Genomic DNA, 25,613 nt, shown 5'->3' with positions numbered 1-25,613 from the left:
AAGAGACAGAGCATGAACGGGGGAGGGGCAGAGAGAGAGGGAGACACAGAATCGGAAACAGGCTCCAGGCTCTGAGCCATCAGCCCAGAGCCTGACGTGGGGCTCGAACTCACGGACCGTGAGATCGTGACCTGGCTGAAGTCGGACGCTCAACCGACTGCGCCACCCAGGCGCCCCTGTTTTTTTTTTTTTTTTTTTTTTTTTTTTTTTGAGAGCAAGAGCGACCATGAGCAGGGGAGGGTCAGAGAGAGAGAGAGACAGAGGATACGAAGCAGGCTCCATGCTGTGAGCGTAGATCCTGACGCAGGTCTTGAAAGTAATGACCATGAGATAATGACCTGAGCTGAAATCAAGAGTCGGCCTCTAATCCAACGGAGCCACCCGGATGCCCCAATGTGTGAGTCCCTTTAAACAAAGAATGAATGAAATGGGCAGACTTCCACTATGACACAGTTGGATAGCTGATATTTAGCTGATGGGGTAGAGATCATCACCAGTCCCAGTGTAGACACTGGAGAACTCGAGAAGCAGGAGTTTCAGTGGCAGCCTCAAATCTGGGGTTATCTTTTTATATTTCCCTTAGTTCCCTTACACTAACTTAATACAACTGCTGTGTGCCTGGGAAACAGAAGCAAACAAAATAGCCATATTTCATCCGTAATATCAGGGTTTCTCAACCTCAGTGCTAATAACATTTTGTGGGTGCTGTCCTGTTCATTCTGGGAGGTTTAACAGCATCCTTGGCCTCTACCCACTAGATGCTAGGAGTAGTGCCTCCCAGTTGTGACCATCAAAAATCTCTCCGATGACCTCTGGGGAACACACAACCTTGGGTCGAGACCCACTGTATTTATGATACACAGTTTTTCTGTATTAGTGTCCCTGTCATTGGGATGCTTCTTACAACTGCTGACCTCCTGTAATCGGGAGCAGGCAGGGGTGAATTTTCCTGTTGTGTGAGTGGCTTCGTATAGGAACAAGCTGACTCTTTGTCATCATCAGCTATCATCATTTACACAGGCTCTGTTCTCAGCTCACAACAGTCTTGACTGCAGTGCAAGTCTGGATACCAGATTAAGGTGAATTTAAGTGCCTCCCCGTTTGAAGAACTTTGTGACTCTATGACAGAATGAACCTCCCTTTTGCAAAAGGCCAGCTTCATGCCCCACAATAATCAAATTGCCTGATTTCAAGCCCTTTAAATTCATCAAGGGATGGTTTTGGGAGAGTTGTCAACCTCTGCCTTGCCAGAGTATAATCTTGAAAAATAAATGTTTAAGCTTGACTCTGCAGTCTTTTCCTCTGGAATGTGCTGTTACTGACAATACCCTGGCTCTGGTTAAAAACTTTTTTTTTCTTTTTACTTACATGACTAGTGTTTATCTCTACCTTTGGGGGCCCAGATGGCCCCACCCCTGCTCCCTAACTGAAATTCCCTTTGGTGTTAAAGGCATTTTGTAACGTGCTCCCTGAGCTCTAACGCACAGAGCGCAATGGTTGCTAAGAAAGAAAAGAAGTATATTTAAGCTATGGTGTATGTCATGAGGGCTTCCATAGAGTGGATGTGTTTCTCTTGTTATCTTCACTTGGCTCTTCCATAAAATGGGTCTGCAGTGGATGGCAAAAGGGCACAGCTGAGTTTGAGACCCACTGTGAAATGGAATACGTGTACATGTTCTAAAGTATACAGTCTCAGTCCACAAATTGTAAGCAAAGTACCAGGAATGTTTTTCCATACTTTGACACATATCTGGTGAGACGTCTATTGCGGCTGATGCTCAAAGTCCTAGAAGGAAAACCTTAAGTGGAGGGACATCTGAGAGATTGCATGAACTCACCTGAACCACCTAAGATTGAGCTGTAGATTTCTCAGGGAAACTATGACCTTGTGCTGTAAATATACATTTATTTATGTTTACAGCAAATGTAAACAAATGTGATTTGTTGCTAAATTAATAAAGCTAAGAGGGGCTACTATTGAGCACTTAGTGTATACCCAGGCACGGTCCTGAGAGCCCTGAATATCAAATTAAAACTGACAGTGGGGGAAAAAAACAAAAAAACAAAAACTGACGGTGACCGTGGAGGACTGACCAGCACTACCCACGATTGCTATTCCTCTCTCATAGGTGCGAGGCCTGAAGCACAGAGAGGTCAAGTGGCTTGCCCATCCTGTGTGGTTAAAACGTCATTGTCGAAATGAGCTCTCCTCGGCCTAACCACCTGTTTTGATGGAATGAATTCCTTCATTCGTTGTATTTTCAGTACTGTCTCACCCCTTGTTATCAAACTCTAAATTGTTACCTAGAATACTGGGCTTGTGATTCAGTTATGGAATATTCAGACAGCACAAAATTTTAAAACTTATTTTGCTGGAAGGTTCTTAAGGTGCAGCTGGGGATTAGTGTTTTCTGGCTTCCTCATCCGGTCCCAAGGTCCACTCCACCCTCACAAGCAGGAAATAAAATCCCACTGGCTAAGAAGTTGCAGATTTTTCTGTCTCTCAGATATGTGGTCACGGCTGTGCTCTGAGAGTAATACTACAACTGGCAGAAGCTGAGAAACTAAATACATTTTTTCACACGATACATAAAGTTTATCATATTTTAATGTTGATAAATAAAAATGTTAATGCCTGTGGCACCTGGGTGGCTCCATTGGTTAAGTGTCAGACTCTTGGTTTCAGCTCAGGTCCTGATCTCACGGTTTCGTGAGTTGGAGCTCCGGATTGGAGTCTGTGCCGACAGCATGGAGCCTGCTTGTGATTCTCTCTCTTCCTCTCTCTCTCTCTGCACCCCCCACCCCCCGACGTGTGCTGTCTCTATCTCTCTCAAAATAAGTAAGTAAACCTAAAAAAATGTTAATGCCTGCCTTGCCTAAGAAGTTTGGAATGGGGAACAGAGAAGGATTGTAATTTAGAAATGATTTCATGAAGACTTAGGTTCGAATTAAGAAGAATGAAGGGAGCACCGTCCCGTACTTTTCTGGGGGACTATTTGATGGCGAGTCTGCTACACCTTCACAAGCGTTCTCTCTTGCCACTTGAATGGCAGCGTGCCTGTTTCCCCCAGATGGGATGCTTATCCAAAGGTAAGGCAAGTGCAGGTACATTCCACTGCCATGGAAGGGAATTAGCACTGTCTTGATTTTGTAAATGAAGAGGCCAAAAATACCTGCGCTCAGTCATGAGTACTGCTTAGTGCATCAGTGTGCTATTTTGGCCCTGCTCTTTTCTGTTGCTGAAATTTGAAGTCATCTGTTTATTTTCAACTCGGAAAGACCTTTTCAAGCCTGTTAAATTGGTAGGACATGAGCTTGCGCTTACGTTAGAGTTCCTTTCGGTATCTTACCTCTTCTAGAATACTTTTACCGGATGATTGAAAATTAGTGAAAACATTTGAACAAATTTAGACACGGGATGATGAGAAATGACAGCTCCTAATACAGGCGAGAGTGTTGTGCTCAAATCCCTTCTTGGGGGGATGTGTGCTCTGGTTAAGTCAGGTAGACTTTCAGAGTTTTCAGCAGAGCTCTATCCCTTTGTAGAAAAGGCTCACGTTTCTTTCAAAAACCACCAAAGTGGACTGACTAGGGTGACATTGCTTTTATTCCTGGTGATAATTAGTCCACCTTAATCATGTCAGCATTTGGGCTTTTGATCCCTTGCTAATTTGTGGGCCTGTAAAGGAGATAAACTTTCACAGACTAAAGGTCAGTTTTGTGGATGGCCTGTGTCACGAGCATCTCTTCAAAGTATGTAGAATGATTGTTGAAAAAAATCCCCAACAGGTAATGAAGCTACCTTACAATGGAAGGGACTCGTACCTGCAGACAGCTGAGGTACTCAAGGGAAAAATGTCAGTGATGGTTGGGAAATCTTCAAGTTGGGGATTGCCCAGATGAAGGTCAGGAGGTACATGTATCCATTAGGACTTGTTCTGGAAGATATAACAAAACCCAGGATGAATAGTACTGCTGCAGAAATTGGAATTTATAGGCTAGAGTCATTGGAACGTCCGGACTTAGTTCTGGGTTTCAGCTTGACTAGGTCTGTGTGCCTCTGCCTGGATTGGCTTCCTTTCTTTGTGGGTGTTTTCCTTGTAAAGGTCTCTAGCATTCAGAGGCTTAAAACATCCTTATGGTTAGCAATACTAATGGAACAAGAACTCCTTTTCGTAACATTTCCTATAAAGGTCTTATCCTTGAACCAGTCCCTCTCTGCATTCAGAGAGAGAAATATCTCTAATGACTAGTTCTGGATTTCTGCCTGCCTCCTTTTTCAGAGGAGGTCCTGACATCTTGCTTGCCTTTTGCAAAAAGATGGAGTATGGATTGAAGAGAGTTCCCCCAATGGAAACCTGAGTGTGTCATCAGAGAGAGAGAATTGATGCAGGCTAGGCAAGAACAACACCTGTTCTACAAGGGATCAAGAAGGAAACTGTGGTCTGGTCATTCATTCCTTTACTCATCTTTTCAACAAAGAATTATTGGGCATTTCTTAATGGCCAGGGGTTGTTTGAGATGCTGGGAGTTCCAACAGTACACAAAACATCCCCCAAACTCTTTCTTCGTAGAGCTTATTACATTTTCATGCTATTGTTGCCAGGGTCAAGAATGGAGTAAGTTCTCCAAATATGGAGTGATAGTTGCTATAGATACAATAAAGGGCAGAGGAGTTGATTGGATCTGGAGTGGCAAAGGTAATCGAGGGAACTATAGACTGCGTGTATTAGAGAAAGGGAGAAAAAAGGTGGAAAGGTTTGAATACCTCTCAAGTGGAAGCTGAGGGTGGATACCTGGAGCATTTTATAAGGCACAGAGGGATTTAGCGTATGTGTGCAAAGAGTCTTTTTGTTAATTGGGAGTGAGAGCTTAATGTATTTACCTTTGAGGATGCAGTCATGATACTGTGTTATTTTAGATGCTTCGCCTGGCCTGGAAGAAGCACTGAGTTGATGATCTAATAGCTTGTTACCCTGTTAATGTCTATGATTATCTTTGTCACAGTGGGAATACAGCTGTCAGGGAAAGAGAAAGGCATTTCTTCTTCACTTTCAGTAATGGAGCTCAACTTGCTAGCACTCCAAAGAAATAGCAAAGGTTCTGAACAAAAAATATAAGCAAAATAATGCCGTGGGACCCTAACGTATGGTAGATTTTATTTTTAATGTTATTTATTTATTTTGAGAGAGAGCATGCAAGCAGGGGTGGGGCAGAGAGAGAGAGGTTGAGAGAGAGAATCCCAAGCAGGCTTCACGCTGTCAGCTCAGAGCCTGATACAGGGATCCATCTCATTAACTGTGAGATCATGACATGAGCCCAAATCAAGAGTCGGATGCTTAACCGACTGAGCCACCCAGGTACCCCCATGTGGTAGATTTTAATGGCAATGCTCAAATGGTCTCGCCAGTGGCTTGACATCCCCCCCCTCCCCCGCCAAAGGTCTCTGTTGTGTAGAGCATGGCCTGATGGCTTTACAAACGACAACTAAAACAGGTGTGATAGGGCTTTCTGTAACTGAGAAATAAAAAAGGGGGGGGGGATTTAAGTCAGCAAATGGAAAATTAAAAAGAATATAGTTTTTCTTGTTGATGGAGACAGAATGAGGATTCTGGCGCTGTTTATTGTTGGAGGGGTACAAATATGGGAAGGATGTGGTATAGGCTGTCTGAATAAAGAATAGCATCAGAAATCAGGTCTGTGGAGGAGAATCAGGATCTGGGCATCGTTAGGGCAGAAACAGTAATTAAGGTGAGGCTTTGTGTGACGCTTAGTTCACAAGGGCCCCGGGTATCTTAACCTTTGGCACAGCTTACCCTTCCTGGGAACCAGCAGTGTCCTAATTTTACATTTGAGGAATTTGTGACAGAGAGAGCTAAGTTTCCACAGCTGGTAAAAGGCAGTTCAGGCAGTGAAACCGAGGACATTGCCACTTTTTCTGAGCTTTTGGTTGTTTTTTTTTTTTTTAATTTTTTTCAACGTTTTTTATTTATTTTTGGGACAGAGAGAGACAGAGCATGAACGGGGGAGGGGCAGAGAGAGAGGGAGACACAGAATCGGAAGCAGGCTCCAGGCTCTGAGCCATCAGCCCAGAGCCCGACGCGGGGCTCGAACTCACGGACCGCGAGATCGTGACCTGGCTGAAGTCGGACGCTTAACCGACTGCGCCACCCAGGCGCCCCTCTGAGCTTTTGGTTTTTAACCACTGCCTTGAATATCTCATATCATCTGGTTAAACCTTGCAAAGGTGGTCAGGACCCTGCCTCTAAGGGTTCCCTTGAATGGTTTTGCATGGTCTGTAAGATAAAGTCTTAAATTACTTCGCATGGATTACAAAGTTCTTTCTGAACCAGCTCCTGCAGGTACTTCCCATGCTTGCACTGAATTGTTCCATCCTTCCTGACATTCATTTAGTTCACCTCCCTCCCCAGTCCCAGCGGCTGCCATCTTGTTTCCTGTTGTGCCCATGTGATTTTGCTTTATACCTCTGTTAGGAAAATTATGCCTCCACTTGTCTTTTTCCATATGCTTGGCTGTTGGAGCTGTGGGGAGTTTCAGTCTTGCAGAAGTTGTATCTTATTTTTTTCCCCTATAGTAGGTATTTGATGAAGTAAATGCTGAAAGAAAATGTGTCAATGGTAGGTTTGAGAGGGTGAGTAATTGTTGGTATTTCTTGTTGGATTGAAACCTCCAGAAGAACTTCAGGAGCAGCAATCATGCCTTTAATGTTTTCTATTAATATTAAAAAAAATCATTGACTCAGGGTTCTTTGGGTATGGTTGTGTTAGAGACAGGTTGCACTTCCTTTCTTGCACATCTGGTAATTGGATGAAAAAATCTTCGTTCACCTGGGAAATCTTGATTCGTACCTGAACTGGCTGATTCAGTCCTCGTAATTACTTCACCGTATTTGTGCTTGCCACAGGAAATGTGAAATTGGGTATTTTTAGAACCTTAGGTTTAAATTATTAATATAAGGAGTCAAAAACTAGAAAGAGAGCTCAGGTGCTACATGGCATGCTATATTCATAAACATTTTCATGTTGAAGAGTGGAACGTCCTGGGATGAATCATGTGGGTTTGCAATAATCCTTTGTCCCGTGGTGCGGACAAGTACTTCCTGTGGGGATGAACCCAAGAGTCTCCAAGCCTTGCCATCTTTCCCTTCCGGCTCACTGTATGTGCAAGACTTGCACTGCGGGAACTTGGAACTGGATAAAAACTCCTTTTCGTCCGTAGTGCAAGAGGCCATGGATTGTACCATAGTTCTTAAAGACAGTAACCGTTGTCAGATGTGATAACACAGAATTTAGGAATGCTTCGGTCATTGTTCGCCTATCATGATCTTATCTTTCCTATTGGGAGAGTCTTCTTCCCCTCCCATTTGAGCTCCTTCAACTAGTTCCTAGAAATAGAAGTGACAGTTTTTTTTTTTACATTTATTTTTGGGAAACAGAGTGAGACAAAGCATGAGCGGGGGAGGGGCAGAGAGAGAAGGAGACACAGAATCCGAAGCAGGGTCCAGGCTCTGAGCAAGCGATCAGCACGGAGCCTGATGGGGGCTCAAACCCTCAAACCGTGAGATCGTGAGCTGAGCCGAAGTCGGATGCTCAACCGACTGAGCCACCCAGGTAGCCCTAGAAGTGACAATCACTTCTAATCTAGGGTGGCCAGTGTTTTCTATGGGGGGCCTCTTCTCTGACAATTGAGGAAGTGTTCCTGTTGGGCGAGGGATAGTTCCTCCAACTGTGGCTTTTCGTGTTCTTGGTTTCATAACAATTCTGTCTTTTCAAAATTTGCTTGGAATACGTGTTTCTTTAACCTATTTAGGCTATATCTTTGTGCTATTTTGGAAATCTATCCTTTCACTTAGTATTATAGATGTCACATCAAGGCTGCAAATTTCCCTCAGGCAGCCCTTTCAGAAACCTTCTTTATCTTTGTATAGTGGCGGGAATTCTTTACATGTTTAGATCTGGATCATTTAGCAGCAGGATGCCTCCCAGTCTGTCCTCCTAGGCCTTCCTGAGAGCAGAGAACTCACCGACTTTTCCTTGGTCTCCCCAGAGCTCATTTCGTTGACTGTCTTCTGTAGGCAATCTACAGAAAGTGTTTGCAGGGGATTGAATGGGCAAGGGTATCTTCTGCGCGACAGTTTACTAACGACTGGTTTTTTACTAAGTACCTGAAGCGTGTGCCCTGCTGAATAGAATGGTTTTCGTGAAGTCCACTTTGTCTGATTGAATTAGCAAATAACTCAAACCAAATTAAAAAATGGTAGCAGCAGAATCTCCTCATTCCTTAGACCTCAAAAGTGGAGGTAGGCCATGCTTAGCACATTTAGGAAGGACTGCAACCCCCAGTGCCCTGCAGGCAGCCACCAGTGACCTCACAGGACCATCTTGGCATCTGGCCTGTCAGCCAGGATTGTCAAGTTTTTGTGGGCACTTCTGCTTTGCACAGTGAAGGGGAATTCTTTGCAGTTTTGTGATCTGGGAGTGACAGGCCGTCATTGTAACCACATCAAGGCTCTGTATGATAAAAGGGTCGAATCATTGTCATTCATTAAATTCGTTTAACTGTTGGAATTCCTCTAAGGATCCAGATGGAGGTCCCTTCTCCTCTCACTCTGTGCTCTATCTCCCCAGGCAACCTTATAATGGCTTAAATTACCATTTATTCCAGCAGCACACTCAAATTGATACTTCTGGCTGAGATCTCCTCTGTGATCTTAGGGCCTGGAGAGCCTACTTCTTCCCCAAGACACCTTGACACCTTAAAACCCAGCTCGGTATTTGCCCCCATCGTGCCTCTTTACCTCCAGCCCACTCGCTTCCAGTCCTTCCTGTCCCACGGAATTGCAGAACCACAGGTCCCTTAGTCCATTTGCGTCAAGTTCAAGCCTGGGCTTCCTTTCTCCCTGTCTTCATTCACCATCACCTAATACCCCTGAATGTCTCTCTTAAATCCATTTTTCTTCTCACCACCACTCTATGATTGATAATCTCTGGCTTAGATGACTGTAGAAGTCTTCGGACATCTCTCAGGGTTCGCTTTCTTGTGATCCCACTGTGTTGTGCACAGAAATCTGGAACGGTGTTTAAAATGGAAATGTGATTGTGTTACCGTCATATTAACTGCCTTATAGTGGCTTTCTGTCAGTCCGAGTATACGTTCCAGGATGCAGCAATGGCTTTTCTTTGGGATCTCTCCCTGCCTACTTCCTTTGGCCCATGTCAGGTCCACAGTTTCCCCTGCAAGCCCTAAACCTGCAGCTGATCCTACTTGAAACTCCTTCACCACCACCCTCACCTCTGGTTTTGCCTTTCCACTAACTCATGCATCAGGACTCACCTTCCTTCACCACCCCCATATAGGTCAGAGCCTTACACTTTCTCCCCGAACTGTGCACCACCTTTGTTCTGCTACTGACTGTTAAGGATGGCTTATGAGGGGTATAAAAGAGAAGGAAGGTAGTGACATAGGCATTTGTGTGAAAGGAATGGCTAGAAAAGGAGTTGAGGGTATGCCTTGCTATTGTTGACTTTGTCCTTTAGTATTTGAAAACTTGGACCTGATCTGATAAGGCTACATACGGTATGGTTCCATATGTATGATATTCTGGAAAAGACAAAACTATGGAGACAGTTAAAATTCCAGTGTAGAGGGGCTCCTGTGTGGCTCCGTCGATTAAGTGGTTGACTCTTAATTTCGGCCCAGGTCATGATCTTATGGTCTGTGAGTTGGAGCCCTGCATCGGGCTTTGCACCGGTGTGTGGAGCCTACTTGGGATATTCTCTCTCTCTCTCTCTCTCTCTCTCTCTCTCTCTCTCTCTCTCTCTCCCTCTTTTTCTGTCCCCCACCCGCCTTTCTCTCAAAATAAATAAACAAACATTATATATATATATATATATATATATATATATATATATATATATAGTATAGATTAGGGGTCACCGGGGTCTGGCAGGTGGTGAAGGGATGAGTGGTGGAGCAGAGAATTTTTAGGGCAATGAAATTACTTTGCGTGATACCTTGATGGTAGATACAGGTTATTGTATATTCATCCCAACCCACCGACTGTGCAACACCACGAGTGACCCCTAAGGTAAACTGTGGACTTTGGGGTGATTACGATGTTATCAGCGTAGATTAGATTCATCAGCTATAACAAACACACCACTCTGCTACAGGATGTTGATAATGGGAGGGCCTATGCATGTGTGGGGACAGGGGATATACAGGAAATCTCTGTACCTTTTTCCCAATTTTGCTGTGAACGAAACTGCTCTAACCTCCCTCCTGCGTTCCCCCGCAAAAAACTCTGGGCAGAACCCCTATTATCAGTGCCTCTGTAGAAATGTGAGCCCTTCTGGATACCAGGCAGCATAAAGGTTTACTTAAGGGCACCCTAGTAATTAATGTTGGCTATTGCAGCGCGGTAATCAAGCAGGGAAATACACGTGATTGTTGTGGTTGTTCTGTAGGGGAGGAGAGATTCTTCTCACGGGCTGGGTGTCTTCCCTGCTGCTCTTCTAGTTAACATAATTTCTAGCCCCAAGGCTCACTGCTGAACTTTCTCCTCCAGTGTAGAAGGACTGTGGAGATGTACGCTCTTTTAACTCATCCCATTCAACTGCGCTGAGAGTGGGGGGAAAGGGAACAAACATTCATGCATTTAAATAGCACATATGGGGGCGCCTGGGTTGCTCAGTCAGTTAAGCGGCCGACGTCAGCTCCAGTCGTGATCTCACGGTTCGTGGGTTTGAGCCCCACATCAGGCTCCGTGCCGACAGCTCAGAGCCTGGAGCCTGCTTCGTATCCTATGTCTCCCTCTGTCTCTGCCCTTCCCCTGTTTGCACTCTGTCTCTCACTCTCTGTCTGTCATAAATAAAATAACTAAAAATTAAAAAAAAAAATTTTAAACAGCACATGTAATTCCACTGGCTACAATGCTCTAAAGCACACATTCTCCAGAAAAAGGATGAGGGGTCATGTATAAATCTGCTGCTTTCCTACATGCTGCATCCTCTTCCTATGGCGACTCTCTGCATGTGATTCTGAGATTCAAGCTACGTCTCTTTCCCACCCAAGGCCAAGTTGTAAGCCAACTATTGTATTGAATGCTCCCTGGATAAAGAGAGATGGGTTGGAACCCTTTGTAGAAGACAGGCTGATGGGCCTTCCAGTCGGCTCTCTAAGGGATTTTGGAGGGTGCTTTTGACGATACTCTATTTGGTTTCACATTTTGTGCTGACTTTGGCACCTACATCCCATCCATGCCTAGACTTCCCACCCCCACCAAATATACTGGTCCACTGCCCAGGTGTGAGTGCATGCGCAAATCCCTCCTGGACTCTTGTTTGAGTCTCATTGTGTATAATCTGTAATGATGATATGTTGGAAAAAGTATCAGTGCTAAACGTGCACATGTTTGTTTTCAGTGTTGAAAGAGGCTGGGCAGGCAAGGGTGTTGAATTACAGGTTCCCTGACTCTTAGGGCTGGGAAAGCCATAAATAAGATATGTTCCCATCACCTTGATGGACTGTATATGATAAAATGATAGATAAAGGCAAGGTTGGCTTGTAGAGCTTTTTTATTTAATGAAGTAAGCAATAGGGACCTGCAGAGATTCATGGAGGAGACGTTTCTTATAACCCTGAAAAATGGCACACTTTGGGCAGACGAGATTGGAGAGAGGAGACTGGACTCAAGAGAAGCAAGGGGGAGAATTCAAGATGATTTTTCAGATACTGACACTCCTAAGATACTTCCCTTTATCCCTTATGAAATCCATTACTTTTCCTTGAGCTAGGTTATAGCAGTGATCCACTGGAAATATTTTGTGGTGAAATTATGAGATTCTGCAGCATAAAGTAGAAAGATCAGGAGATGTACAGGGAACAACATCTCAATGAGATGTGGAGCGGAAGACTTAACAAATCAGATGGGCAAAGGAGATGCTTGAAGAGAAATCAATTCAGGTAGAAGCGATGCAGGCATCAGCGTTTGATTGAACAACACCAACCTATCCTGGGAAACTTCCCTAATAATGGTCGAATCAAATCAACTTTTGATACACTCTTATAATCATAGTATTATTTCAATTTAATGACCATAGGTACTGGCATCTCCTGGCAATTAATCTAACATTAACCCCATCTTAGTTCTTGGATATAAGCTACAAGTTTAGGCATTAAACATGATGGATAAGAATGACTGACTGCTCTGTACCTGTGTATATATGTCTTATCCATGAACTTTATTAGTTTTTTCCTACTTCAGTCGTTTTCAGACCTTCATCTAGAAGACCCAAGTCTTTATTATTTGTGACCTGATAGGATGCTAGATGTTTCTAACTGGGAAATGTTAATGACCACTTTTTTTTATAAGAAGTAAATGTTGTACAAATTGAATTTTAATGCTTTCCTTGTCCCAGAGGAAGCTAGAAACCATTAGCTAATGACGATGGTAATGTTCAGATTGTTTTTAATTTTAAAATAATATTTATAACGTGCAATACTATGGTGCCTCATTTTGGACCTAGGAGAAATTTATCAACATCTTCATAAATGTGTGTGAATTAGGCACTAGGAATAAACCAGCTGAAAAGTACAGCTATGGCTTAAATCTGTTTATACGTATGTGTGAAACTTGAACGATATAGGTATCTGGCTAGAAATCTGCCTGCTCAATTATAAATGAATGTCAAATTCCCCTACAGTTAGTTACCCATTATTGAAAATATCCTTGTCTTAAATTTACTTTGGCAGGGGAATGTGCTGGGTGATTATCATATGGGGTTACTCTGGGGAGTTAAAGATTTATATTATGTTTTAGTTTCGCTGAAATCATGGCACTCATAGGCACACACGTATCTGTATATATATACAAAAGTGCTTGAGAAGTTCTTTTTTTAACAATAGATGTTTTTAATATTGTCTGAAATAAAATAAAAATATTCCGTTTCCTATCACTGTGGAATGTCACAGGATTCATATCTTTTTCTTCACTCCCAAAATAGGTAACACAACATAATATGTTATACTCATTAAAGAACAGATTTTCAGTTTCAGAGATAGTTGCCAAGTTCATTATTTCTGGGAAAAGGAACAAATACTAACCCCGTAGTTTTAACCTGAAGACAAAAGAGCATATGAACTAATGAAATGTATTTATTAAAATGGAAGTTTCTGTCTTAGATTGTCTTGTATGTTTTTATTTCCAACAGACATAGGATTCCCACCCTCCAAACAGTGCCATGAGGGATTTTTTTTTTTTTAACTGTAAGAGAGACAGAGACAGCATGAGTAGGGGAGAGGCGGCAAGGGAGGCAGAGAGAATCCCAAGCAGGCTCTATGCTGGCAACACAGAGCCCAGTGTGATACTCGAACCCACAAACCATGAGATCATGACCTGAGCTGAAACCAAGAGTCGGATGCTTAACCCACTGAGGCACCAGGCGCCCCACCCACGTGCACCACGAGGAATTATTTTCAATTTTCATTGCATTAGTTATTCACATTGCATATATCACCATAACATTCAACCCTCAAACACACATACACACATGCTCACTGCGTACTCACACATTTGTTCTACAGGGACGGAGGGTAATAGAAGAAGAGACAGTTATTAATACTCATGTTCCAGCTGTGTACAGAATCCTCTCAGAACCTTCTTACTGCAACATTCGGTCAGACTTACTGCGTATCATTTCCCCTCAGCCCTGCTATTCGTTGCAAAAATATTTAACAAGGATCTAGTAGGTCACAATGTGGTTGGTATAGAGAGACCCAGTAGGACTGATCACTTACCAATTCCTATTTTAACAATCACCTCAACATTCAACTCTGTGGATGTACCAGACACTGAATCTGGAGGTTGAATGTAGGGATATAGCAAATAACCTAAGGGCCAAAAAGCATGGTTACTGGTATGTTAAAGCGAGAAATATACTAAAACTTCTGTATCTGTATGTTGAGATTTTTTACTGGTCAGCAGTCTAAGAGTGCACTTAACCTATCTTTCTTTTCAGAGCCCTGGCAGGAGATAGTGACATTTCCGATCGGGCTGGTTATGGGACATCTGGGAGGGGTTTTTAGTTACTGGTGATTTAACCATCCCTTTGTCCTCGTCTCGGTGTGCCTCTTGCTCTTTTTAAACATTCATTAATGAAATCGCTCTGTGTCATACCCATCTCTATGATTTGCTTCTTGTATTCTGTTGACTAGTTTAAGGTATATAGGAAGTTGGGTTGAAAACTTGTTAGCATTCCACATTAATATTACCTCGAAGTCTCTCCCTTGTATTGCTAAATCACTACAAATAAAAACTTGTATGGTGATGCATGTTGCTCGCCTATAAATATCACCTGAAACAGAACAAATAAAGCTGTGTATGTTTTCCTGGGAAGAGTTGAGGATTAATGCTAAATTAAAATATTGTCACACAGATTAGTGTAGTCATACCCACCGACAGTCAGTCTCTGATGCCTCGCTCTTTATGGTGAACACTGAATAATAATTATTTTATGAAGGTAGTGCATTGTAAATATTTATAAACAGAAATGTAAAACAGTGAGACCACAGTGAATAAATTATTTTGAAATATTTTAAAATCCAGTTTTTCTACGCTTTTTAGTAAAAAATTATTCATGGTGATCAATATTTCTTTCTCACTTGCCATCTGCTCGGCTTCTTTGGCTGTGCAGTTCTAGGTGAATGATGCACTGTGCTGTATGTATAATGCGCTCCGCAAATTTATTGACTCAGATGCAGCGGGTTTACGGAGAGCATGCAAACATGTAATCACTCAGCGCAGGTCTTCTGATGTAGTTAATTGCCAATTCTTTCCCATCCCTGAGAACAATTAGGTCACCATCAGACTTACAGCAGGATGCTTTCCATTCTCTCTACATGTAGGTGGCATTCAGAAACGTCTCCACCAGAAGGTGGAAGAAGTGCATTCCGCATCTTCCTGGAGTGACGGGTCCGGAGAATTTTGTTTTGTCTTTTGGAAGCAATTTCGTATTTTCCCTTTGCATCTGGGTGAAGATCCTCTATTGTCCTGCAGTTCCGTTTGAATGGATGTTTCAGCAGTTAAGTTTTTGCACTCTCGAATCCGCTCCCCCGGAAGCCTCAGATAAGGTCTTGGGGGTGAAGCGATGGCACTTAGGTGGTTTGGCTACCCCTCTCTGAATCCGAAAGCAGATGTCTGCAGCCAGTTAATAACCTGTGACTCTTGTACTTTCCTTTTTGTATCAGGCTTGGAGGATTTGCCTTAATGAAGTTTACTTGTTTTGTTGGTTTTTTGGATACGCTTTCCCTTCCCCCAAGCAAACCATTATAGGCATTGTCCTTATCTTCTACATTGTAGGTTTTCTTCAAGCTGTTCTGTGTGCCCAGACTGCCCCTCCCTGAGGCACCTGGGTGGCTCAGTTGGTTAAGCGTCCAACTCTTGGTTTCAGCTCAGGTCACGATCTCACAGTTCGTGGGTTCGAGCCCCACGTCGGGCTCTGTGCTGACAGTGTAGAGTCTGCTTGGGATTGTGTCTCTCTCCCTCTCTCTCTGGACCTCGCCTGCTCATGCGCACGCTCTCTCTCTCTCTCTCTCTCAAATATAAATAAACTTAAAAAAAGACAGGAAAAGACAGACTGTCCCTCCCTCACTGTTATGTATGGGTCAGGGCTTAGCTAAAATGCCCACCTCCTCCAGAGGCCCTGTACAGTGGGGAGCTTCGCTGAGAGTTCTGCTTCGCATTCAACTTATTCCCGAAGTGTTTTCCTTCAGTGTGGTTGCCTATGTTTGCGCTTGCTTGTGTACTGCTGTCCTCCTCCACTAGAGTGCAAGACCCCAAAGCCTTAGACCTTCTCTGCCTTGTCCAACTTGGATGCCAGTGCTTGGGTTGCAGCGGGAGCCTCATAAATGCCTCCTTAACATGCAGTTGTCGGGTTGGCATACATTTCCCTGAGGTGCGACACAGCCTCCTTTTGAGCGACTGAAACGGAACCCTGCGTTAGGCCATCTGCATCAGGGTGATAAATTCCCCGTGTGTATAGTCAGCTGCCCTGCCATGAACGTAGCGCTCCATAATGTGCATAATATAATCATTTAGCTTTTGGGGTTGTTTTTCTGCATCATTTGATCAAGTCATAAACTTAAGTTATGAAGTCAACTCTCGAGACTGAGTCTAAGTAAAACAGATCAATGGGATCTGTCTCAGGGACAAGAAATGTAATATACTCTGTTTGACAGCCGACTGGAGTCATTGTTTTTGCTTCCCAAATGCAGGACTAATCATCCAGATATGACAAAGGTGTTTGTTTTTTGCTCTTGTTTTTTGTTGAGCAAGATAGAATTTTGTGAACCTCCCTTCTGGATTAGAGGATGAGATGGTTTGGGGCCCTTTACTTTTAGAAGTAAGAAATTATAGCTTTGGGGCGCCTGGGTGGCTCAGTTGGCTGAGCATCTGACTTCAGCTCAAGTCATGATCTCTCGGTTCGTGGGTTCCAGCCCCACGTCAGGCTCTGTGCTGACAGCTCAGAGCCTAGAGCCTGCTTTGGATTCTGTGTCTCCCTCTCTCTCTGCCCCTCCCCTGCTCACACTCTGTTTCTGTCTCTCAAAAGCGAATAAATGTTAAAAAAATTTTTTTTAATAAATAAAAATAAATACACATTAAAAAAATAAAATTAAAAAACAATTAATAGCTTTATAGTGGGACTTGGGAGGTATCACACATCCCTATGTGCCAACTAGTGTCTTGTACCAACTCAGGTACCCAGTTTCTCAAATCCCTACAAGGAATTTGAAGGGCAGCCAGTGGTGTGGGTAAAAACTGGCACTCTAGAGACTAGGTTCAAGATCTTGCCCCTTCATTAATCAGCTCTGTTAGCTTGGGCAAGTTACTTCATTTATTAGCCTCTGTTTTTCATATGTAAAATAGGAAGAAGAATATTATTGCTTGAGCAAGGATCCAGTAAGGATTCATTAAGATGCTGTGGGTTCTCGAGGTGCCTGGCTGGCTCAGTCAGTAGAACATGTGACTCTTAATCTCAGTGTCTTGAGTTCAAGCCCCACATTGGGCATACAGCCTCCTTTAAAGACGAAGAAGGAGAAGGAGAAGCAGCAGCAGTTATATATTCTGGACACAAAGCCAGACAGTGAAGTGTTTTATAAACTTTGTTATCACTGTCCTCATCTTTGTCTCCCCAGGAGACCTTTAAAAGGTGCTACAGATGCTACCTGGAAGGAGGCCAGGAACAGGAAAAGGTGGTACTTATTTATACACACAAATACTATTTTGGGGCAAGATAAACTTCCATAAACATGGATTGATTCATTTGTTATTTATTGCTTTGAATTATTTCCAAATGATGTCTTTGGGGTTAGTGCCTGGGGACAGGCTGGTGTGTGGTTTTCCCTCAGCAGTGGGGATACCTTATGGCTTCCGTACAGACAGACATCTCAAAAGTCTAAAATTGACTTGACTAACCAAAGCAAAAATAAACCACCTCACATCACTTTACTGCCCACCTCAGATTGTGTTCTGTTTTCCTGGGGGGAAATGTGGCTTAATGCTTTGTTTTGGCCCCTAAACGATAAAATTTAGGCACATATCACCCTTCAAGGGTTGAACACTATTCATCTTGACGGCTTCTGTTTGATTCACATACTAAAACAAGATGGAAAAACCCAGCCTTGTTTGAAAAATCTTCGGTTTTTCTGGATCTGCCTGCCTTTCTTAATTTCAGCAATGACCTGGAGAATGAAGTTGGCTCTCCTTAGACCAACTGTTTTCAAACCTGCGATCTTAAAAGGAACACATAACTCAAGATCCCACTCCAAGGCTTCTAAGTTAGAAACTGTGCAGCAACCTTTATGAAACCTTTTTGATGTTGCTTACTCGGGAGTGTTTGAGAAGCTCTATTTGACCTTGTGCTTTGAAGTTCTCCACAGTCCCCACCCTTCCTTGTAATCATGCCCCCAGCTCCACTCACTGAAGTTCAATTACCTTCCTGGTACCTACAGGCATTTTATCTGGGGACTGGTATGGATTTTAGAGTAGGTTTGTGTGTGTGTTGATTTCTGTTTTGCTTCAAACAGATCTGACACCTTAAGCTTTTGAGTTCCCAAGTGTCTCTAAACCTGAGTGAGAAATACACAGTAAGAAGGATATGCCCCTAAGAGTATGTTTAACATTGTGGAAAACTGTTGACAGCTGTGTTGACTCTCAACACAAGATCAAGGATAATAGACTGTCTAAAAGGCATATATTAATTTTATTCCTTAAAACATGAGGGAATCATCTCTTCCTAAGTACACTAGAAAACTGGGGTTTAGATTCAGGCTTTCCCTAGCTGTAGAATCTCAGGAGCTTTGCTCCTGAGTGTGTGGTTGGAATGAACATATTTAACCTCTCTAAGCACAGCTTTCCACATCGGTGAAATGGGTATAAGATAGCCTGTCTCAAAGAGAAATGGTGGGGGTTAAGTGATGTGTCCATAGGAAACTTCTCCTTAGCTTTCAAGGTTCATTTTTAGGCATGTGTATCTGGCTTTTCTGAAGCATAAATACCCACATTAGAAAGTATGATCAAAACTGGTGAGCTTATTAATTGATTAATCAATATGCTATATATTTATTAATTCATACATTAATCATTTATGTGTATATAGTAAGGCATATATGACTCACTTTGAGTTAATCTTTTTTGAGTGCTTATTATATATCAGGCAGTCATCTAGGGACTGGAACAACACAGAACCACTCAGACTATTCATAGTTTTATGGTCCTCATGTTCTAATTTGGAGATGAAGAGAAGAGACAGTAAGCAATCATATGAATAAATGAATTTTGTGATTTCACTTATTCTTTCAAATAGCATTCTATACTGTACTTTAACCACAGTAGTTCATTGAATGCATCCAGGGAACGTATAAATAGCTGGAAAACAAACTTTATTAATATAAACGGGGAGTGACACCTGGGTGGCTCAGTCGGTTGAGCATCCATCCGACTTCGGCTCAGGTCATGATCTCAAGGTCCATGAGTTCGAACCCCGCTGTTTTGTACTGACAGCTCGGAACCTGGAGCCTTCAGATTCTGTGTCTCCCCCTCTTTCTGCCCCACCCCTGCTCGCTTGCACTCTCTCTCTCTCTCTCTCTCTCTCTCTCTCACACACACACACACACACACACATTTAAAAAAAAGATATTAAAATATAAATGGAATTGCAAATATCATGCTGAACCTGCTTCAGGAGGCATAGACCACAACGATTAATGTGTTATCTTTTCAGGAATAAAAAACTAAGTTGATGGGACAGAGAGAACAGTTTTATTCTATAATCGCTAAAGTGGTTTGGAGACTTTCCCAAAGATATTGGCAGGATGGCTTTATAACATAAACCATGACTTCAAGAGGATAAAATTAATCCGTAATCCTCACCAAGATATAAAATGGTGAATGATGTAGGAAATGTCATGGGGAAGATCCCTTTTGTACATCTGGGGACTTTCTTGAGTGGTACCCTCCCCGCTTGGTATCCTCTCCTGGGCAGCATTATCCTATGTCTTTATTTATTGTGGGGTTATGAGTTAATCACCCACCCCTGCTGCCTTTGTCATAGCAAAATGTTAGTTGGAGAGCAAAACCCCATATCCAATGTTGGTGAGTTCCAAATTGCTAAACTGCCCTTCTCTGCAAGGAAAGTGATACGACCCATTCTGTGTTTCTCCAGGCGCCTATAAAACCAATAATTCTCCATTCATGTGAATCTCCTCTTGTCTTTATTGCCTCAACCCCCTTTTTCCACTTTTTATTATAGTTCCTTTGTCCTTCCTTGTTGTGTCAGGGCTTTATACGCGTGGCTCAGCCTGAGCTTGAGGCTTTGTTCTCTCTGCTTTTTTAAAGCCTTTTTGATGAGTCGCTGGGTAGTTCCAACCCACACTGTTGTCATTTGATCTCATACCGTCTCACTGACCTAGAATTTTAGAAGAAAATGTAGTCTAGATTAGATGTGTTTGAATTATTCAGGCTTTAAAAAAAAGAAATCTAGCTAAAATGAAATAATTGTGTCTTTAGTAAAGAATCCAGGATAAATAAATACGATGCTAAGTTAAAGCTTTTAGGAGGGACCCATACTCATGAGTAGAAAATGTACGAGTTGGGGGCACCTGCATGGCTCAGTCGGTTAAGCATCCAGATCTTGATTTTGACTTGGGTCATGATCTCACATTTTGTGAGATCGCGCCTCATGTCTGGCTCCGTGCTGTCAGCACAGCCTGCTTGGGATTCTCTGTCTCCCTTTCTCTCTCTCTTTCTGCCTCTACCTTGCTCATATGCACGAACAATCTCCTCCCTCTCAAATTAAATAAATAAACATTAAAAAAAAAAAAAGGAAAATGTACAAGTTGTTTTTAAGTGGGTTCCTTCTTTTTTTTTTAAATTTTTTTTCAACATTTTTTATTTTATTTTTGGGACAGAGAGAGACAGAGCACGAACAGGGGAGGGGCAGAGAGAGAGGGAGACACAGAATCGGAAACAGGCTCCAGGCTCCGAGCCATCAGCCCAGAGCCCGACGCGGGGCTCGAACTCACGGACCGCGAGATCGTGACCTGGCTGAAGTCGGACGCTTAACCAACTGCACCACCCAGGCGCCCCTAAGTGGGTTCCTTCTAAAAAGGGGTTTACTACCTATAAAAATAGGGGTTTTGGTATGCTCAGTCATCTCACGGGCCTCCTGTGTGTTCTGTACAGTGTAATCATAGTGTTTAGAGTATTAATAGATGATACTCAGTATTTCACTCTTTGCAAGGCACCGTTGTAAACAGTTCCCTTTATTCTACTCCTATGAGGCAGGTGCTATTATTATCCCCATTTCTACAAACAAGGAAAATGAAGTGCAGGGAGTTTAATATACTTTCCAGGGTCACTCACCCACCAAGTGGCACAGTTGAGATTCAGTGGTCTGGCTTTAAAAGTCATGGTCTTTATCACTAGGCTATGCACTTCTTCTTTCCTTATGGAACTTCTCATTTAGGGGAACCTCATCCATAGAGTTGTATTTTCAGGACTCACAAAGCAAACCTGTCCCAGAGCAAAAGGCAAGCCTTTGTTCTAGCTCTGTCTGCATTACCACCGACTCTGAATTAATGGAGTTCAAAGGAATGAGATTTAACCGTAGTTACCAGGCCTCTGCACCTGACATGTGACTTGCGTGTCAATAAGGTCTTCCATATTGACTGACACTTACATGTGGTATTTGGTTACGTAGTTTAACTTGGGAAGCAGCTTGCATGCTTAACTACCTGCTGGTGAAATTTTCGATGCCGTGGAATGTGTCAGAACCAGTGGAGCGTTGCAAGTTAATTACTTGTGTGCGCAGCGGGCCGTGCTGCAAACAGGCAGCCACCAGCCATTGGAGAATGAGACATTACTTGAGACACCAACATTGGGCTGTTAATGAGTCATCTTGAGGAGCAGGGGATGGGGAATGTCAAGAAGGTCACATATGGCCTTGTTCTGATGGCACGTTTAGGCTGTGAACCAAACCACTGTTTTAAGTAGGGTGCATTGATGGGAGGTTGACTTCTGGTGGCACCGGTGGAGTTATGTGACAGGGATTCGGTATTCATAATGCCACATCAATTTCATAAGAAGAACATGTGGTAAGATGATTAGAGCCACTGGCTTAGCTCCCATTCATTTGTCAGTTTGTTTTTCACTTATTCATTCAAGAAAGATTTACTGGGTGCCTCTTACGTGCGAGATACTTCTGCTATACTCTATGGAAACAATGGGGAGCAAAATGGACAGGTGGCTCTAGAATTTCTATAGAAGATTCAGCCACTACACTCTGGGTGGATGTTGGAGCTAGCAGGATTTGTCTTGTGGCAGCATGGCTATAGCAAACACTTTGCTTTCACTTGGCTTCTATGTTTATTTAGATGGCTTTGGAGAGGGCCATGGCCAGTGTTCTCTCTTAGATGTTTCTTGGAGATGCCATGAAACATACTCTTGGTTCTGGTGGGAAGTAGGAGTTGTCACAAACACGGTAGACTCCCATTCTTCCAACCGAATGAATGAAACTAGGTTTAGTGGTCCCAAAGGAAAGCAGTGTGGTTTTTCCAGAGCTTATGGCAAAGTAACCTGACCTAGAATGGAGGACCAGGGGGGTTTTCCTTGAGGAAGTGATTCCTCTGCTGTAATTCAAACATGTGATACAGAGCCTGGGCTTGACCTGGGTCATTATGAGGTCAGACACAAGGCCTACGGCAGGTATCACGGGGCTGACCTCTTTCCATTTTCCTAGTAGGGAGGTGGGCCCGCCCATGGGGGCTGCTGATTGTCTCTCACATTGAACTGTAAAGCCTTTCTAACAAACAAGGCAGAATGGAGTGTTAAAAACCTCCATTAGAAAAATTGTATTATTACTCATGTTATCAGCAAGACTTTTAATTCATCTCAGCTTTTCCAACTCGCTAATCTCTGCTCTACTTGTCAGAAGTAGCAAGAAATATTAACCCACCTTAGGAATGGTCTCAAGCCTCATTTCAAATATTAGTGGTGCAACTAAACCCTCAGTGTTGTCTTAACTGAATCGTAGATGTCTAAATTCATTCCCTGGCTGAGAAGGAAAGGTACACAGTTAAAAGCAGAAAAGGGCTAATGACATAATACTTGATAAGCATGGCCTTCTGATTAGAAGTGAGTAACATTGTTCCAGATTTATGCATATGACTGTCACCGAACACTGATTATAAATTTACCTAACTTCAACAAGTTCTTTCCGTATTGGTTAAGATATCTTGTGTAGGGATGCCTGGCTGGCTTGGTTGGTGGGGCGTGAGCCTCTTGATCTAGAGGTCGTGAGTTCAAGCCCCATGTTGACATAAAGTCTACTTAAAAAAACAAAAAACAAAAAAGATAGCTTGTGTATCCTGTCTATTGTTGTAGGAACATACTCTTTGAAGTGGAATTTTGGGTCAAAGCGAATGGATGTTTTTAAAGATGTATATGTAAACAAGAGATTGTGTGTGTTTCGTGAATACATGTGTATGTGTGTATATACAGATGGCTCTTAGATTTTCTCTAGTGGGCATGTAAATGAAGTATTTTCAGTAATAATAAAAATGTATATGACTAACTTCAGATATAGGATCATCATCTTCCATGGAGAACTAGGAATGGGAAATAGGTATGTTAGAATATATCAAGCCTATTTTATTTGAAGTTGAGTCTGATTATGGAAGGATCCCTGGACATCTTATTCTTCCATGAAGTAACTGCTTCTGACATTGAGCTAAGTGATCGATACTGTTTGATCATGAGCAAGTACTGCATTTGGCTATTAAAATGAACCCCTTAAAGGTAAAGAATTTTATTTTGTCACACCTTCTTGGTTGTAGCTGGTGTTATAATCATTGTAGATATTTGACTTCGTATCGTGCTTTTCCTGCTTGGTGTAATCGTTGCCTCTGTTTCCAAGTTACGTTCTACTCCACCAGATGATGAGACTGGCTCATTTTGGGATAGGCAGTTGGTATTCCCTTTTTGTCATTAAGACAAAGGACATGAAGCATATGTGTGCCTCGCTGTCTTTCTTTACTGAACTGGGTTTTCTTGAGTGCTTAGATTCCCACATATGGACTCCCTGGGCTTAACTGTGAAACCTGTGAAGACATTAATACATATTGTGAGAATTCCACCCAAAATATTTGTGCTAAATTGTAGTGCCTCTAGCATTGTCTAAGAGCACTCTGCCCTTGTGGTGGTGGTGGTGGTGGTGGTGGAAATCACTAGTGGTGTCTCGTGTGGGAACATCCGTTTGATAGAAATTCTGAACATGGTAAAATCAAGGTGCTATTTTTGAGTTGTCTTCGGGCTGTTCATTTAAGCTCTCTCAACTTTCCTTTCCTCACCTGTTAAACAGGTGGTGAGGGAGGGTATGGTAAAGGATGATTGTGGTGGAACTGCCAGGGATGGGTGATGCGATTTCAGGGGAATTACTCAAAGAAAATAGATGGTCCATGGCTGGTCCACCTTCAAGAACGTTTGTAGGTTAGTTATTCTCACAGCTCACTTTCATTTAAACTCGTAAGTCCTTCTGAGACCTGGTGTCTCTTCTCCGCACATTTTATTGAAAAGTTGATGTCATGTGTGATGAAGAGTACAAATGAGTCTCCAATTCACCAGAACTCGTATTCTTAACTCCGTGTGACTTTGATTTCTTCGTGTATCAGTTTTCACGTCTATATAATGGGAATGTAATACCATATTTGACACAGGACGGGATGAAGAGTAAAATGAAATGTTACAGGCCAGTTGCCTTGTTCAGTGAATGGTTCATTAACGGTAGGTAGCGATAGCCACAGCAAGGCTGGCGGTGGTTGTATGCACAGGAATTGTGTTCTCCATCGTGGCAGAGAGTCTCATCCCTCAGTAGTGTTCCAGTGTACTATGGACCAGAGCATGGCAAAAAGGGGCCCTGGAAGAAACCTGGAATGAATATTTGCATCAGTGAATGCATAATAAGAGTAGTAAATGATTATTGACGTGTGGTGAGTGAATTAATTATTCTTCTTGGGGAATTTTAATTAAATACGTGAAATAAGAAGTAACAGTTGGGCACACAGTAGTCCAATGCTGAATTGCGTGATACAGTTTCTCTTTCTCGGAAGAAGTACTGAAGAAGACGAAGAAGGAGAGGGGCAGGACATGGGCAAGTTGGTGAGTGGCGTGTGATCAGGAAATGATTCTTTTCCACAGATACAATGCAGACTCAGTGCCCTTCATTCCCTCCATCTTGCACGTGCTTTGCGGCCCCTGGTGAGCACATCTGGCCTTCCAGGACTAAAACATGTGGCATCTTCCAGCTGCACATAGCCAACCTGGGGAGCAAACCACCTGGCCTAGTGTGTTTCCTGGCTGCCGCGGGGGAGGAAAGATCCAGAATGTTTTTCTCCTCGGAAAGCTGCAGTGGGGAGATGTACATGGCTCTGTGCTCCTCAGTTATATATATCTGTGCGGTAGATTTGTTTACATGGTTGTGCAAATTAATATGAAACCAATATGAGATTGTTTGGGGGATTACATTTCAGAGTAATTTGGTGGTAATTTTGAGGCCAGCCTATCTCCAGCCTTAGATTCCTGTCGTTTCTTTTTAGCATAGATAATTGTTCATTTGACTCCAATCGTAAATATTCTTAAGCAAGTTAGTGAAATGACAGTTTGGGGAACCATGTGAGGTGTATCTTCCGGTTGTTAGTGTTTATAATGTCAATTCAAGTTAATTGGACTCACCAGCGTGGAGTATCTGGGTGACTTGACTTTTGGATGGTGTTGACAAACTTCATTTCTCATGTGAAAAAGGAAGGAATGATTTTGGCTTCTTTGTCATCTCCTGACTTCTGACTGTGTTTTTGTGTTAAGAAGACCATACTTAAGGTGTTTTCTTTTTCTTCCTTGCTTTTAAGAATTACTAACGAAGAAATGCAGACCACAGAGAGTAACATCTAGTGAGGTCTGAAGAAAACACTACCACCTTATTTTCAAATGTGGTGTTAAGGTTTGCGACTTTTAGAAGCTGATTTAATATCTGCCTCTGTAA

The 25,613-nt window shown here is 42.7% G+C and overlaps 1 protein-coding gene across 4 annotated transcripts in view; it reads left to right on the top strand.

The window, feature by feature from the left end:
* Positions 1 to 25,613, top strand: part of PTPRG (protein tyrosine phosphatase receptor type G) — a 722,691-nt gene that overhangs the window by 369,950 nt on the left and 327,128 nt on the right. The gene's annotated exons all lie outside the window — the stretch shown is intronic.

This window comes from Herpailurus yagouaroundi, unplaced genomic scaffold (genome assembly GCF_014898765.1).
Source record: "Herpailurus yagouaroundi ecotype Mexico unplaced genomic scaffold, PumYag 213, whole genome shotgun sequence".
NCBI classification, from domain to species: Eukaryota; Metazoa; Chordata; class Mammalia; order Carnivora; family Felidae; genus Herpailurus; species Herpailurus yagouaroundi.
This window is presented reverse-complemented; position numbering and strand designations above follow the sequence as displayed.